At 44.7% G+C, this 14,137-nt stretch overlaps 1 long non-coding RNA gene and 2 other non-coding genes across 3 annotated transcripts in view; 2 read left to right on the forward strand and 1 right to left on the reverse strand.

The window, feature by feature from the left end:
- Positions 1-247: 247 nt before the first annotated feature.
- Positions 248-319, reverse strand: Trnat-ugu (transfer RNA threonine (anticodon UGU)). Its single transcript has one exon. It is a non-coding gene; the product is annotated as a tRNA-Thr (tRNA).
- A 616-nt stretch (positions 320-935) lies between these two features.
- Trnaa-ugc (transfer RNA alanine (anticodon UGC)) lies at positions 936-1,007 on the forward strand. Its single transcript has one exon. It is a non-coding gene; the product is annotated as a tRNA-Ala (tRNA).
- Positions 1,008-13,068: 12,061 nt separating this feature from the next.
- Positions 13,069-14,137, forward strand: part of LOC144165088 (uncharacterized) — a 32,970-nt gene continuing 31,901 nt past the window's right edge. Inside the window, exon 1 of the long non-coding RNA XR_013321351.1 lies at positions 13,069-13,116. This is a non-coding gene — a long non-coding RNA (uncharacterized LOC144165088). The remainder of the gene's footprint in view (positions 13,117-14,137) is intronic.

Genomic DNA, 14,137 nt, shown 5'->3' on the forward strand with positions numbered 1-14,137 from the left:
ACTGGCGGGAAGCCCTCTTATGCTACCTAGGCATCAAGGCTGCCAGAACCGAGACCCTCGCTAGGCTTTCGCAGAATAATATAGTAAGGAAATGAGGGGCTCGTTGAGGAAATACAGGAAGATAGGTCAGCAGTCTACAACGCCAAAAGAGGCATAGGGATGTGGTTAGGCTCTTTTCTTTTTCACTACGGTTAATGAAGTAAACATTTTTTTAAACATACAGAAGGAAGAAAGAAAGAAAAACATGCGCCCAGAGTGGGGAACGAACCCACGCCTTTCGATTACATGTCGAATGCCTTACCAATTCGGCTATCTGGGCGACTGTGTTCTCCTTCACTTACTGGGCTATTTATATTTACTAGAATTGTATCTGACGCTTGAGGGTGGTAGCCAGCGCCACTCTGACTACACGGGGAGAAGGGGGCCGTCTTTCCAAACCCCGGGGCGTGACTCAAACGTCTACAGCCTGTCATGAACCTGTCATGACATGAAATCGAAAGGCGTGGGTTCGGGCCCCACTCTGGGCGCGTGTTTTTCTTTCTTTCTTTCTTCTGTATGTTTAAAAAAAATGTTTACTTCATTTCCGTAGTGAAAAGAAAAGAGCCTAACCACATCCCTATGCCTCCTTTGGCGTTGTAGACTGCCGATCTATCTCCCTGTATTTCCTCAACGAGCCCGTCATTTCCTTACTATATTATTCTGCGAAAGCCTAGCGAGGGTCTCGGTTCTGCAGCCTTGATGCCTAGGTAGCATAAGAGGGCTTCCCGCCAGTTACCCGCTCATGACAGGCTGTAGACGTTTGAGTCACGCCCCGGGGGTTGAAAAGAAGGTCCCCTTCTCCCCGTGTAGTCAGAGTGGCGCTGGCTACCACCCTCAAGCGTCAGATACAATTCTAGTAAATATAAATAGCCCAGAAAGTGAAGGAGAACACAGTCGCCCAGATAGCCGAATTGGTAAGGCATTCGACGTGCAATCGAAAGGCGTGGGTTCGGTCCCCACTCTGGGCGCGTGTTTTTCTTTCTTTCTTTCTTCTGTAAGTTTTAACCGTAGTGAAAAAGAAAAGAGCCTAACCACACCCCTATGCCTCCTTTGGCATTGTAGACTGCTGACCTATCTCCCTGTATTTCCTCAACGAGCCCTTCATTTCCTTACTATATATATATATATATATATATATATATATATATATATATTGTGAGGCCGTAGATAGAAGGTGACGAGACCGTTGCTTCCGCAGCTCCTTTATTCCGAAGCGTCAGGCGGGGACGAAGCAAGATGGCGACCCAGCGTCCCTGCTGATGATGATTAGCCGAAGACGAGGTTGTGCCGGTGATGATGAGTATGTACAGCAGATGATGCGGTAGCCGCAAGCTACTGGTGATGATGATTAATACCAATTGGGACAAATATCTCCTAGCAGGCAGCAAGACACAAACTCAGCTCACAATATATATATATATATATATATATATATATATATATATATATATATATATATATATATTTATATATATATGTATGTATGTATACAAATATATATACACATACATATACATACACATACATATATGTATACCTACTACACACATGTATATGCATATACTCATATACATACGCAAATGTACCCACATATATACATATATATACGCGCACACACACAAACACAGATTCGATATTTTCTTCTGCAGTCGCGTTTATTTAGGCAATATTCTCGGAAATCCAGGCATGGATTAACGTTCGAGCGTCTTTCATAAAGACTACTTGAGCGTCATTCGGCAATTTATTAAAGTAAAATGTTAAATAAAATGCTCTAGTCCTTTTGCCATAGTTGGTGTACACTTTTGGAATTTTATACAGTTCAGTTTGCGAAGGTTTCGGATTTTCACATTCTTTATTTAAAAGTCATTCGAGAAAAAGTTTTTTGTAGGTGTTACAGACAAAAATAGCTGCTGCACGCTGAAAACTGAGTGTGCTGCCATAAGCTTCGTTGTATCATCTGAGAATGCGCTTGAGCCATATGCTATATTTTTGGTAATCCTGCGGAGTATTTTGTTCAATACACTTAGTTTATACGGAGAAGCTAACCCATATATTGAGACACCGTACCGCAATATCGACTCCCCTAATGTTTTGTATATACTTTTACGCAATTTCCCGTCACAAACCTATCTAATTTTATATATTGATGCACAAACCTGTCTTAGTCGAGTTGCGAGGTGTTCGATATGGCTGGTCCATGAAAACGTTTCATCGAATATTAGGCCCAGGTACTTTACTTTTGTCGAAAAAATCGCACTAGCACATTTGCAATTTCAACATAGATTATTATGTAAATACAAAGGGGCATGGAGTTCAACTTTTCTATGCGGACTGTGAAAACAAATAAGCTGGGTTTTGTCTATGTTAATATAGATGCGATTATCTTCAAACCAGGCTATTAGTTTATTAATATCTCCTTGCAACCATGCCACTCCCTCGTATACGTTTTCCCCCGCTAATACAAGGGCTGTATCGTCAGCGTACTGATAGATCTTAGAATGCAGCTTAACGTCTGAGATATCGTTAACGTACACGTTAAAAAGTAATGGTCCCAGAATAGAGCCCTGAGGCACGCCATATCGGAGATGTAAGCGGTTACTATCAGTACTGTTTATTCTAACAAGTTGATAACGGTCTTCAAAGTAATCTTTAAACAAATTTGTATATATGCCGCGAAATCCGATCAATGATAATTTGTTATTGATAATACTGTGGTCAATGGTATCGAATGCTTTTTTAAGGTCTATAAATAATCCAAGGGCTATGTTATTACTATCAATTGCCTCGTTTACACCATCTGCAAAATCCTCTAATAATGTAATGGTACATCTCCCAGTACGAAAGCCATGTTGTGCATCTGACAGAAGCTGAAACTCCTCGCAAAAAGAGATCATCCGCCTGTAAATGGCTTTCTCCAGAATACAGGCTACGCAGGACAACATAGCAATGGGCCTATAATTTTCGCATTGGTCTTTTTTGCCCTGTTTGAAGACAGGTCTAATCAATGAGATTTTCAGTCCTCTCGGAATTTTTCGTGTTTCTTGTATTTTTGAAAAAATGTACATAAGCAATGCTTTCTGCTTTTCGAAATGCACAACCAGGTCTCTAATTCGGATTCCGTCGTAACCTGGCATTCTCTTAATAGGAAATATTCTATCTCCCATATTTCTTGCTCGGTTATATCAGGTAGATACGCTGAACGCATGTTACTTTTCGTACTGTATATCTGTGACTGTTGTATGACACTTTGACTTCTTAATTTTCTGGCCGCGTCCGCAAAGCAATTGTTGAAGTCATTTGCTAATTCCTCAGCTTGTCTTTCAGGGAAGTTGATCGTAATAACCTCGTCTATGCCATCTTTTGGCTTTCTGCCCGTTAACGAGTTTACTAATTGCCATGATTTTTTTATATCCTTCCGGTAGCTATTTATTTGTTTTTATAGTAATTGTTCTTGGCCAGCCTTATTTTGGCGGTCAGTTTATTTCTCATTTGCCTCGATTCATGTTTCAAAATTTCATCAGCTGGGTTAGCTTTACTTCTGCGGTACAAACGTTCCTTCAGGTAACCTAACTCCATTATTTCTTGAGTTAACGATGGTTTGTCTTTCTTTCTTTGTTTAATCGTTACCGTTCTTTGACTTGACTTATATATGTGCTGCAATTTTGAAGCGAGTTCATCTTACGCCTTCATATGGTCTAGACCTATCAAATTGTCCCAGTGCTCCTCAGCTATGAACTTGTCAACCTTTACATTGTCCACAATTGAGACTTGTTTAATTTTCTTTTTGTCAGAATTATCTCCGTAATCAATGCGCACAGTAAGCGTCACAAAGTATTGGTCAGCGACTTTTTGTTTTATAGTACTGGCTGATGTCTGCCCATCGTCTATTCGGGTTATAATATGGTCAATGCTTGATCTAGTTAATTTGCCTCCGAAGACCTCTTCTCTAGTTATACCAACTATATTGTGTTCGAGCCCAAAGCCTGAAATGAGAGTTTGGTATTCCGAGACTCCCATTTTTCTAGGTGTAGATATATCTATATTAAAGTCGCCAACAAGGATAAGATTGTTATGTTTGTTTAGTTGGATTAATAGCTGCTCTAATTCATGCAAGAACATTAACACGTTCTTCCCTGGTGGCCTGTAGACGACTACAATAACGTAGGAAGCCTGCGCTTTCTCGATAGTGAGCAAAGTTACCTCTGCCTCACTAAACGAGAGTAGCGTTTGTTGACATAGCCATTCTTTCCTCACGTAAATTGCCAATCCTCCACCTTTTCTTTTTTCCCTACATAAGTGGTACTGACAAAAATTGTCTAATTGGTATTGCTTTATAGTGCTACTGTCAACATTATTCTCAGTTAATACAATGACGTCAAGGAAGGAGATACATTTGGTGTGAAATCCAAGAAGATCCCAATTGTTATGAGTGCTTCTAATATTTACATGAAGCAAATCTAATGACTGTTGTTTGTTTTGCTTATTGATGCAGCTTTGCATTTGTGTAATCCAGTCATCAAAGGTGCTGAATTCCTGATCCATGTTTACAGGAGCTTGAGCAGACTTCCTTCGTTTACAATTTTCATGGCAGCCATTCCTTCCGGTTTCTTCATAAACACTTTACCATTCCGTGCCCAGACAAACTTGTACGATTTTTCTTTTCCCACGCTTTTCGCCATCCAAAGAAGCCTCTTAGTGCATGCAGTCAGATTTTCATTTATGTAAATATCATCTGACTTGAGTGCAAGTCGCTTGCTGAGCCAACTGTCCCGGATTGTCGTAGTTGAAAACCGCACCAGCAAGGGTGGTGTCATGTCAGGTTTGGCTTTAATTCTATGGATGGCTTCGATCTCCTCTGGGGTAGGCTCTTTCAATCCTAGCTTTACTGCCAAAGAGGAGACGATGCTCAAGGGGTTCTCGTTCACTGTTTCTTCAATGCCATGAATTTCAATGTTTTTCCGCCGAGAATATTCCTCAAGGCTGTTTAAGTTCGACTTAACCTTATCCATCTCTGCCTGCTGCTCTGACAATGCGGCGTCAAACGATGCCAATTTTTCTTCCAGTTCTTTTAGTTTGGTTGTATTTTCCTGAGTCGTTTTCAGAATTTCGCCGTAGTTGTCAGACATATGCTCTAGAGCCTGTCCCATGGCTTCAATACTTTTTTGTTGTTCTGTCAGCTTCAAAAGAGCGTCATCGTGTTTCACATTTTGCATTTCGCCGCTCCTTTCAAGCTTGTCCAGCCGGTCTAACACTTCGTGTAGCTTAGCCGACGGCGCCGTGATACTACTCATGACATCTTTCAGTGAAGGTTCACTCGTCGCACCCTCGTCATCGCTCTTGTCAGATAGGCTATCTCGGTTTCGCCTAGACTGGCTATCACGCTTTTTCCTCGACGATCGCGACGCGCCGCTTACACACGTGGGACACGTCCAAGAATCCGCGTCACTTTTCGACATATTCTTGAGTGCCGCTTTCGTTAAGCCGGAGCACTTTCCCTTGTGATAATCATTTTTCAAAGCAAGACACCTAATGCCTTCTGAAAGAGGCAGAGGCTTTAAGCGTGAAAGACATAATGCGTCGGACATCTTAACACATGGTGCAGTCCAGCGAAGTGCTTGTCAGGAAAAAGGACCACAAAACGGGTCGCTGTGTCTTACCTAGAAGATAAAGCAGAGCTGTAGCGCCCGTCAAGCACTCCGCCGGACTGCAACCCTCCGATCGGCCGCGACGTCTTTTAAGGCATCGGTGCTCCTGTTGGCGTTCAGTGATTTGCAGCGCCAGGTGACGTCATCGGAGTAGGGGGAGGGGGGGTCCCACTTGCGCTGCTCGCCGCAATGTAGCCGCTCCCGCTGCAAAGCTTCCGCTGGTAGTTGGGACTTGGTGGATGCCTAGAAGATAAAGCAGAGGTGTAGCGCCCGTCGAGCACTCCGCCGGACTGCAACCCTCCGTTTTGCCGCGACGTCTTTTAAGGCATCGGTGCTCCTGTTGGCGTTCAGTGATTTGCAGCGCCAGGTGACGTCATCGGAGTAGGGGGAGGGCGGGTCCCACTTGCGCTGCTCGCCGCAATGTAGCCGCTCCCGCTGCAAAGCTTCCGCTGGTCGTTCGGACGTGGTGGATGCCTAGAAGATAAAGCAGAGCTGTAGCGCCCGGCAAGCACCCCGCCGGACTGCCGAATCTATTCTCACGCCGGAACATTTATTTTTATGTATTTATTATTTTGGGAATAGAGCCGATGACAACCACTACATGATAATACTCGGGTTTTGGTACAGGTCGATGTTAGCAGAAGAGGTTTCACAAAACAAAAAGGCCAATGGTTTTTGCTAAATTCATAGTGCGCTATGCTCACCGAGGGATGTTCTCTCGTTTCGCGTGGGAAGCGTGGATAACGTTTAAGAAGATTGCAGTGATGACGACCAGGAAAATATTCCAAACAATATTGCAATTTGTAATCTGTTATCTTCACATATATCAATGCAGTTCAAAATTTACCGCTGGAGCAAAAATCGGTCCAGCGAATTCAGTGATAGTAATATATTTGCAAATATGTGATGATTTTAACGCTACGGGGTGTTTAGTTGTTGTACCTTTTCCATGTGTGAAAGGTAGTTGCAGCTTAACTGCAGCAGAATTATGAAGGGGGAAGTTTTAGGCTCTTTTAAACCCAACTCATAAATGTACTTGCGTTCGTTGTACAATACACCGAAAAATATATTTAGAACCAGGTGATTCCCTTTGCGGCGTAGCGATCTTCGCGAAAAATACATGTTTGAAGCAACTGTATTTGATGAGAAGTTGGTATATGTAAAATGGCTCTGGTCTGTGCTAGTTGGTACATCTTCGGTGGGAATCAGCTTGAATAAAACGAACACAAAAGGAAGAGGGAGTAACACGACACATTACTGACTATCAACTGGAATTTTACTGAAGGAAACACAGATATATACATAAGAAATACACGAAAAATATAAAAAAGCTTGTTCACGTTAGTCAGGTAAATGATTAGCGAATATTGCTGCGCAGAAACTCTTTTTCGGTACGTGACAGTGCCACAGACGGCACACTGATGCAGCTATCTCCAGCTTCGTGTATCACCAATGCTTCAACTATCGCTCGTACGATTCTACTTCTCTTCCGTCCGATAACTGCGATTTTGTTCACGTAGGCTTCGCAGCGCAGTCTCGAACGTGAGTGGCAAGGTGGCCGGAAGGGGTTGCTTGGAGCGAAGCTTGGTATATGTTGCTTGGTTGGTTGGTATGTTGCTTGGTTGCTTGGTATATGTACTGCATATAAAACAACTCAAAGTGAAATATAACAACCAAAAACTTACTCCAACCATCACAGTTTATTAGAACAAAGAAAAATGGGACCTTGTTCACAGTGTTCTATACGGCAGCCTTGTTCACAATGAAATGAGGTAGTGAAAGTTATCTGATTATATTACCTTCAACATTTAACGTAGGCAAAATGCTTACACCTTTGGGAAGTTACCGTAATTGCGATTGAGGAAGTTTTCAGTCTTCTAGATTCTCACGATTTCAAGATACACCCGTGAGGTCGAGACCTTCCGTTCTTCTATTATTGTCCCGTTGGCCCAGTGTATTTTAATGGCGGGCGGGCTGCTTCGGCGCGGTGGGCCACAGCGTTAGATGATACATTTTTGTTCCTTACGTCGCACACGTGCTGCGTAAGTCTCTTGCTGAAAATGTCCAGTCTTGTACTCATACCTGCCGTCGCCGTCTGTGCACGGAATTGCGTAGATAATGCCTGGTGCTGCTGAAGTTCTGCCTCAAGAATACGTAGTTCCTGTTCGAGTGCTTTTTTTACAGGCAGGCCCGCGCTACAGTGATGGAACTCGCCCTAATATTCTCAGCAGCAATGTTTACGACGGAGTGGCTTCAGCAACGCTCACTCTGTTTGTATAGACCTGCAGCCAAAACCTTTCTACATTACGTAGGCAAATTCTTTAGCATAGTAAAGAAGGAGACGCTGGCTGAGTTCACTACAAACCTCAACAGAATGGATGAAGCAATCAGGTTTATCGCAGAGGACCAGCAGCATGGCCTGCGTCTATTCATCGACGTCATCGCCAAGCACGAAAGAAACACCAGCGTGTCCAGCGTGGTCAAATAGGGCACCAACACGTTTCCGTGACTGCAATTTCTGCAGTCTGCAGGTCTGAAGTGCCTCGCTAGAAACCGGTGGATATCACTGCTGGTATACAGCGCGTCCATATGGACCTCACCGTAAATGGCTACCCTTAATAGTTTGTATGCTCCGCGTAACATCAGGTAGCCCACCATACATTTTTTGGTGACACCAGTCCCAAGAATGGTGCTCCGATACCACGTGTACGTTGTAGTAGGAAGCATAAGGCGCATGTTCTCCGCCCCTACAGGGTACAGGTAGCGCACGTGCACACACAAACATTAAGGTTCTCCGTGGAAAACGGCTAGGACAAGCTACCAAACGAAAACTTCCCATGCGTTATATACATCAAACGCTGTGAGATCAAAGCATGGAGGGCGAGAGATGCAAATCATATTGAAGACTCAAGCAGCACATCTGCGAGGTAAGAAAGAAAAACGTATTATCTATTGCTATGGCCAAACCCCCCGAAGAAACTTGCCATGAATTAAAGGGAGTCAATGCGAAAATAACATAGAAAACATACCTATACTCCCGGCATGTGTACACACGTAGCCTAAATCGTATCTTGAAGACTATATAACTCGTCCAGCTTGGCACCTTTATTTCATCGTGACCATGACGCGCAGACGGGAGCATAAATGGCCTTGTTTTGATAAACGTTTATAGGAGGGTTCAGTATTCAATTGTCTTTTATTTCCAATCATACGGGCTTCCGCCCGATTCGATTTCACAGTGAATCGTATGCAAACTATGGATCAAGTAAAAGAGCCTTGTCGCTTCAACAATATCGTACTGAACAATGGTTGGGTGCTTTGCTTTAAAGCGGAAGCTTCCACGGTGATACCGCTGGCGTTTTATTACCAAATTGCTGCTTTCCCCATAGATAACATGGCCGACCAAAAAGTACTGTTAAGATCCCTGGACACATCACGCGTTCGTGAAAGCGGCTTTTCATTGTGTCAAAACGGTTGCCTCATAATTGCACAAAATAAGCGCTTCCAGATAAGACAATGCACCCACGAAGAAAATGCATAATGAAGAAAGAACACAGTATCGCCTTTTATCTGGTAAACCATCAATCGGTATATATTGTCATCATTCGTATACGCGTTCATTTAGTGGGTGGAAACTCGTCGTACGGGTTTTTTCTTTTTTTGCCATTTCGGTCTTTGAAACTTTGATGATCAATTCGACGCACTTTCAACGAAGAGCTTCAGGGCTTCTCTCAAATTGTTGTAGCATGGAGCGGGGTTTCTTTTCATACGAAAATTCACTGGTGCACACTGTTGCCCCAAAAGAAAGAAATTAGCACAGTCTACGAGTATAAGCACGTTAAACATGCTGGGTCTGGCATTACGTACTCTTGAGTGCAGCGGTGTGAATCTATTGATTGACAGCACATACCGATTTTTATTCTCCTTCCAAACAATAACTGCCACGCGTTTTGACTTTACTCCAGAACTGCGCTCACGTGACGAGCACTAAAGTCGCCCAGCCACATGTCCAGCATTCTTTATGGTGTCGCTTACTATCTGGAAGTTCCTAGTAAACATACCTCTGACTTGCTGTTATTGGCACGTTAAAAATATTTTTTTTCTAGCATCACACTACAGCAAGTTTCATTCAGCACGGGTAAAAAGAACAGGACACCCACAAAAGCTGTAACATTTCAACAAATTCAGAGTTACCATTGCTAGGGAATCATAGCGGGAAAATGCTGAGCCAGTGCCAGAGATTAACAAGCTAGACACACGTTTACGAATCATTATAGCTGTCTGGATGATTGTGTATATGCTACATCGTAGATGGTGTAGCGGAACGTTTTGAGCTTGAGTTTTCCGCATACTCGAAAGTTATTTGATGCACTACTGCTGCAGTAGTTCATGGTGCCCGATAAAAGTGAAGTATTTTTTTAAACCTAGCTAACCAGTGATTTTTTTATTTGCGTACACATTAAAGAGTCAAATAGAGGGCAATCAACACTAAAACAATTCTCCACAAAGTGAGAGACATGCTATTGAATTATTTCGCCAAAGCGTAACAAGTCCAAACAGTCACCTATTATAAAACGGCAATTCGTGATAAAAGCGAAATCCAGGTGGGCACGACGGAGATCTTCTATTAGGTCGCATAAAAGAATGTTTGCAACGGCCTCAAAATATTGTCATGGAGCAACAATTGATGAAGGCCAGTAGAAGAGACGCAAAGAGGGTGTATTTCAAGAAACTTGTGCCTGATGCCTGGTAGCAGTCACACCAAGAGCACGCGCTCACGTAGGGGCCCGTTCTCGTCTTATTTGCGGCTTAGACGGTGATGATCATGCTTGTCGTTTCTATAATGAGGATGAGGATGATTGAGACACGCCGGAACGGCACACACCGGCTCTGGACGATTGGCGTCTGCGCTCTGTCGCTGGTTACACACGCAACACTATCAGCCTACCGGAATTGCATCGCCCGATGCTGAAGATCAGTGTCAACAGGGTACGAAGCCAGAATTGTCGTGTATTCGGCTTGGCGTGAAACACACGGTTGCAAACACACTACATGGACCGTCTCTGGTCGAAATCAACGACGACCGGCAACACCAGAATTCTCGGGTACCACCTCGTAAGTTACTTCGCTAAGTTGACGAAGTACCTTGTGCGGCCCAACATAATTGCGCAGAAGCTTCGTCGATAACTCCCGACGTCCAACGGGTATCCAAACCCAAACGAGGTCGCCCGGTGCAAATGCAGCGTGATGGCGGCGAAGGTAGTAGCGCGAGGCGTTCAGGTGCTCGTGTTCGGTGATGCGGAGGTGGGCAAGCTGCCGGGCTTCCTCAGCGCGTTGTATGCATTGCTGGGAGGAGATGTGATGTTCATCGGTGATGTCGGCAAGGAGCGTGGCGTCGAGCATTGTTGTAGCTCCTCTGCCGTAGAGATGGATGAACGGTGTCATTCGAGTCGTTTCCTCCTGGGCCGTATTGTACGCAAACGTGATGCCGCGGAGGACTGCATCCCAGGTCCGGTGTTCAACATCAGCGTACATGCTGAGCATGTCGGCGATGGTTTTGTTGAACCGTTCCATCAAACCGTTCGTCTAAGTGTGGTACTCACTGGTTTTTCGTTGAGACGTTCTGCTGAGTGTGCGTACTTCGTGCAGAGGTGTCCCGGTAAATGCGGTTCCACGGTCCGTAATAATAACTTTGGGAGCCCCATGTCGGAGAACTATCCTTGTGAGAAAATAACTGTGCCACTTCAAGCGTGGTGGCCATTGGAAGAGCTTTTGTTTCTGCGTACTTGGTGAAGTAGTCAGTGGCGACTGATATTCACCTGTTTCCCTCTGTAGAGGTGGGAAAGGGGCCCATCAAGTCCATTTCCACTTGTTGGAACGGCACTTGGGGAATTTGAATTGGTTGGAGAAATCAGGCGGGTCTGCCGGGCTGCGCCTTGCGTCTCTGGCAGTAGTGACAAGTTCGGACGCACTTCCTCACGTTCGCCGAGAGCTTGCGCCAGTAATACGCCTTCTTGATTCTTGCAAGCGTGTGTGCGTACCCAAGGTGGCCAGCGGACGGCTCATCATGGCAAGCCTGTAAGATGTCGTTTCGTTAGGGTGACGGAACGACAAGGAGGTGACGCCGGCCATTCGGGGCGAAGTTTCGTTTGTATAACACGCCACTGCGAAGGCAATATGTTGGCAGACCTCTAATAAAATACTTAGGCGGCCTGCTGGCGTTGCCTTGCAAGAAGTCGAGCAGTGGTAGCAGTTCTTGCTCTTCCTGCTGCTGTTCTGAAATGGTGGCCGCACTGAGGACTCGAATAAATGACCATCGTCGACGCCATCGTCATTAGCGGGCGCGTTACCGACCGGCGCTCTCGAGACGCAGTCGGCATCTGCATGTCGCTTACCAGACTTGTAGACGGCGGTCATATCAAACTGTTGGAGTCTGAGGCTCCAGCGTGCCAAGCGGCCAGACACGTTTCTCACTTTTGTAAGCCAGCACAGCGATTGATGGTCGCTTACAACTTTGAACGCACGGACATTCAGGTACGGTCGAAATTTTAGTACGGCCCACACAACCGCTAAGCACTGCTTTTCGGTGGCCGAGTAATTGCTTTCGGCCTGTGACAGCTTTCGGATTGCCTAGGCAACGGCTCGTTTGGCACCATCTTGCCAATAAACAAGGACAGCGCCTAGCCCCACATTGCTGGCATCAGTGTGCACCATAGTGGCGGCGGGTATTGTCCTGTTCCGTAACAGTATTTTGAAAGTAAATCTGCATGCCCTTAAAAGCTGCTTCTTCCCAGTGGAATTCAGATACGAGTGTAACTTCCCTATTTTAGGGAGTATGCCTATCAGAAATGCGGTAGGTTTTGTTCAAGATGGTTAAAATTCGCCCTCTCCTCTTACCCCGAGATAATCCTTGGGTGCGGCCTATAGCTAGAAAGGCATTTGTAGTCTGACAGCGGATTTTGTGCGGTAGATAATTTTTCTTCTTCGGGAACCTCCGGTGACTTCAACTATTCAGGAAGATGTCATGCCTCTCAATATTTTTCAAGCGTATTTTTTCAGTAAAAAACATTCAAAATAAATTTTTCAAATGGCGTTCTAGTTGACGTCAACAACACAACAGTCAGACGCGACAATTTTTTCTCGTGAAAGTTTTACCGAATGTAGTTTAAGCTTCTGTGGAATAGTTTTTACAAGTTGAACCTAAACACTCTGTGATATCATTTTGCAGCAACAAAGAGTGCATTTGAAAATGTTACGACTAAGTTCAAGCAAAGTGCCAGCCTGCTGGTACCAACAGACCGCAGTTAAGAGTTGAAACACAACGCTACATATTACGTATATTAAGAATGTTTAAACACCGACGTTTTATCACCATGGCATTTTACAGGCAGTTCGCGATCGTGCTCACATCGTTGCCACGTACCACCACGAGGTAAACCTTTTTTTATGCAGAGTACAGTTTTGGGTTTTCTCACAACGTGTTTGTGTAGTTAAAATATGACAAAGGATTTTTCAAGGTTATCATTTCAGTGAGGGTTAATGGCCGGCTTTGTGAGAGTCTTTTGCTTGCCGTTCTAAGCACAAGCCGCACAAGTACAAAAGATTATAGCCAAAGTCGAGCATGCAGTTGGCTTTCACTTACCTGGTGCCCATTTTAGCAGAAATCTAAGTTGATTAGCAACAAATTCTAAGAAAGCAGTATTAATTCCAGCCGTGGCTCTGAAGCACTGATAGAGTGTTCGAACTGGGCGGCACCTGCGTACAGCCTCAGCAGCCGCGAAATTTCTGAGTAACAAACAGCTTTCGCGAAGCAATCCAGAACCCCTGCTACACATCCATAAAAGACAATAAAGCACTTTTCAGTTGCTGTTTGTGCATAGCTATTGCCCCGTCCGAGTTCCTAGCAATACGGGTATCGCACTGCATGGGCCTCCGCTCAGACACAGAAACGGAAACTGCTCCGGTGGCTAGGGCCACCGTGCTGCCGACAAAGGTGATATGCCAAGAACCATGCGCCGCACTTACCTCGCAGAAAGGCGCACTTCGCCAGTGAGGAAAGCTTCTCCGCGAGCAGGACATATCTTACTACTTTAAACACACCGTGCATTTTATTTTCGGGTGCATATGTAAAGCAGCCACTGCAGCAAGAATGGGAACCCCGAATTTGTTATCAGCAGCACAATGCCTTAACAACTGAGCCACCGGAAAGGACACTGTAAAGCTTCACGCCTCCACTGCATGCGCGGCCGCAACAACGGCAGTGCGAATTGGTGAAAGTTTGTGCTACCTCACTCAGACCGCAAGCTGCTTGAAGGGTTCGGAAAATCTTGCTTTACCCTTTTCAATTCCTAATAATCCATTCTTGCAAAAGGCTTAGGCCTAAATGTGCCTAAAAGGCCTAAATGTGTCTAACAGGCCTAAATGGCGTGAGCGTGCGGTATCTTTTCTTGTGC

This window comes from Haemaphysalis longicornis, unplaced genomic scaffold (assembly GCF_048455015.1).
Source record: "Haemaphysalis longicornis isolate Haplotype H1 unplaced genomic scaffold, Haemaphysalis longicornis Haplotype H1 scaffold_14, whole genome shotgun sequence".
NCBI lineage: Eukaryota > Metazoa > Arthropoda > Arachnida > Ixodida > Ixodidae > Haemaphysalis > Haemaphysalis longicornis.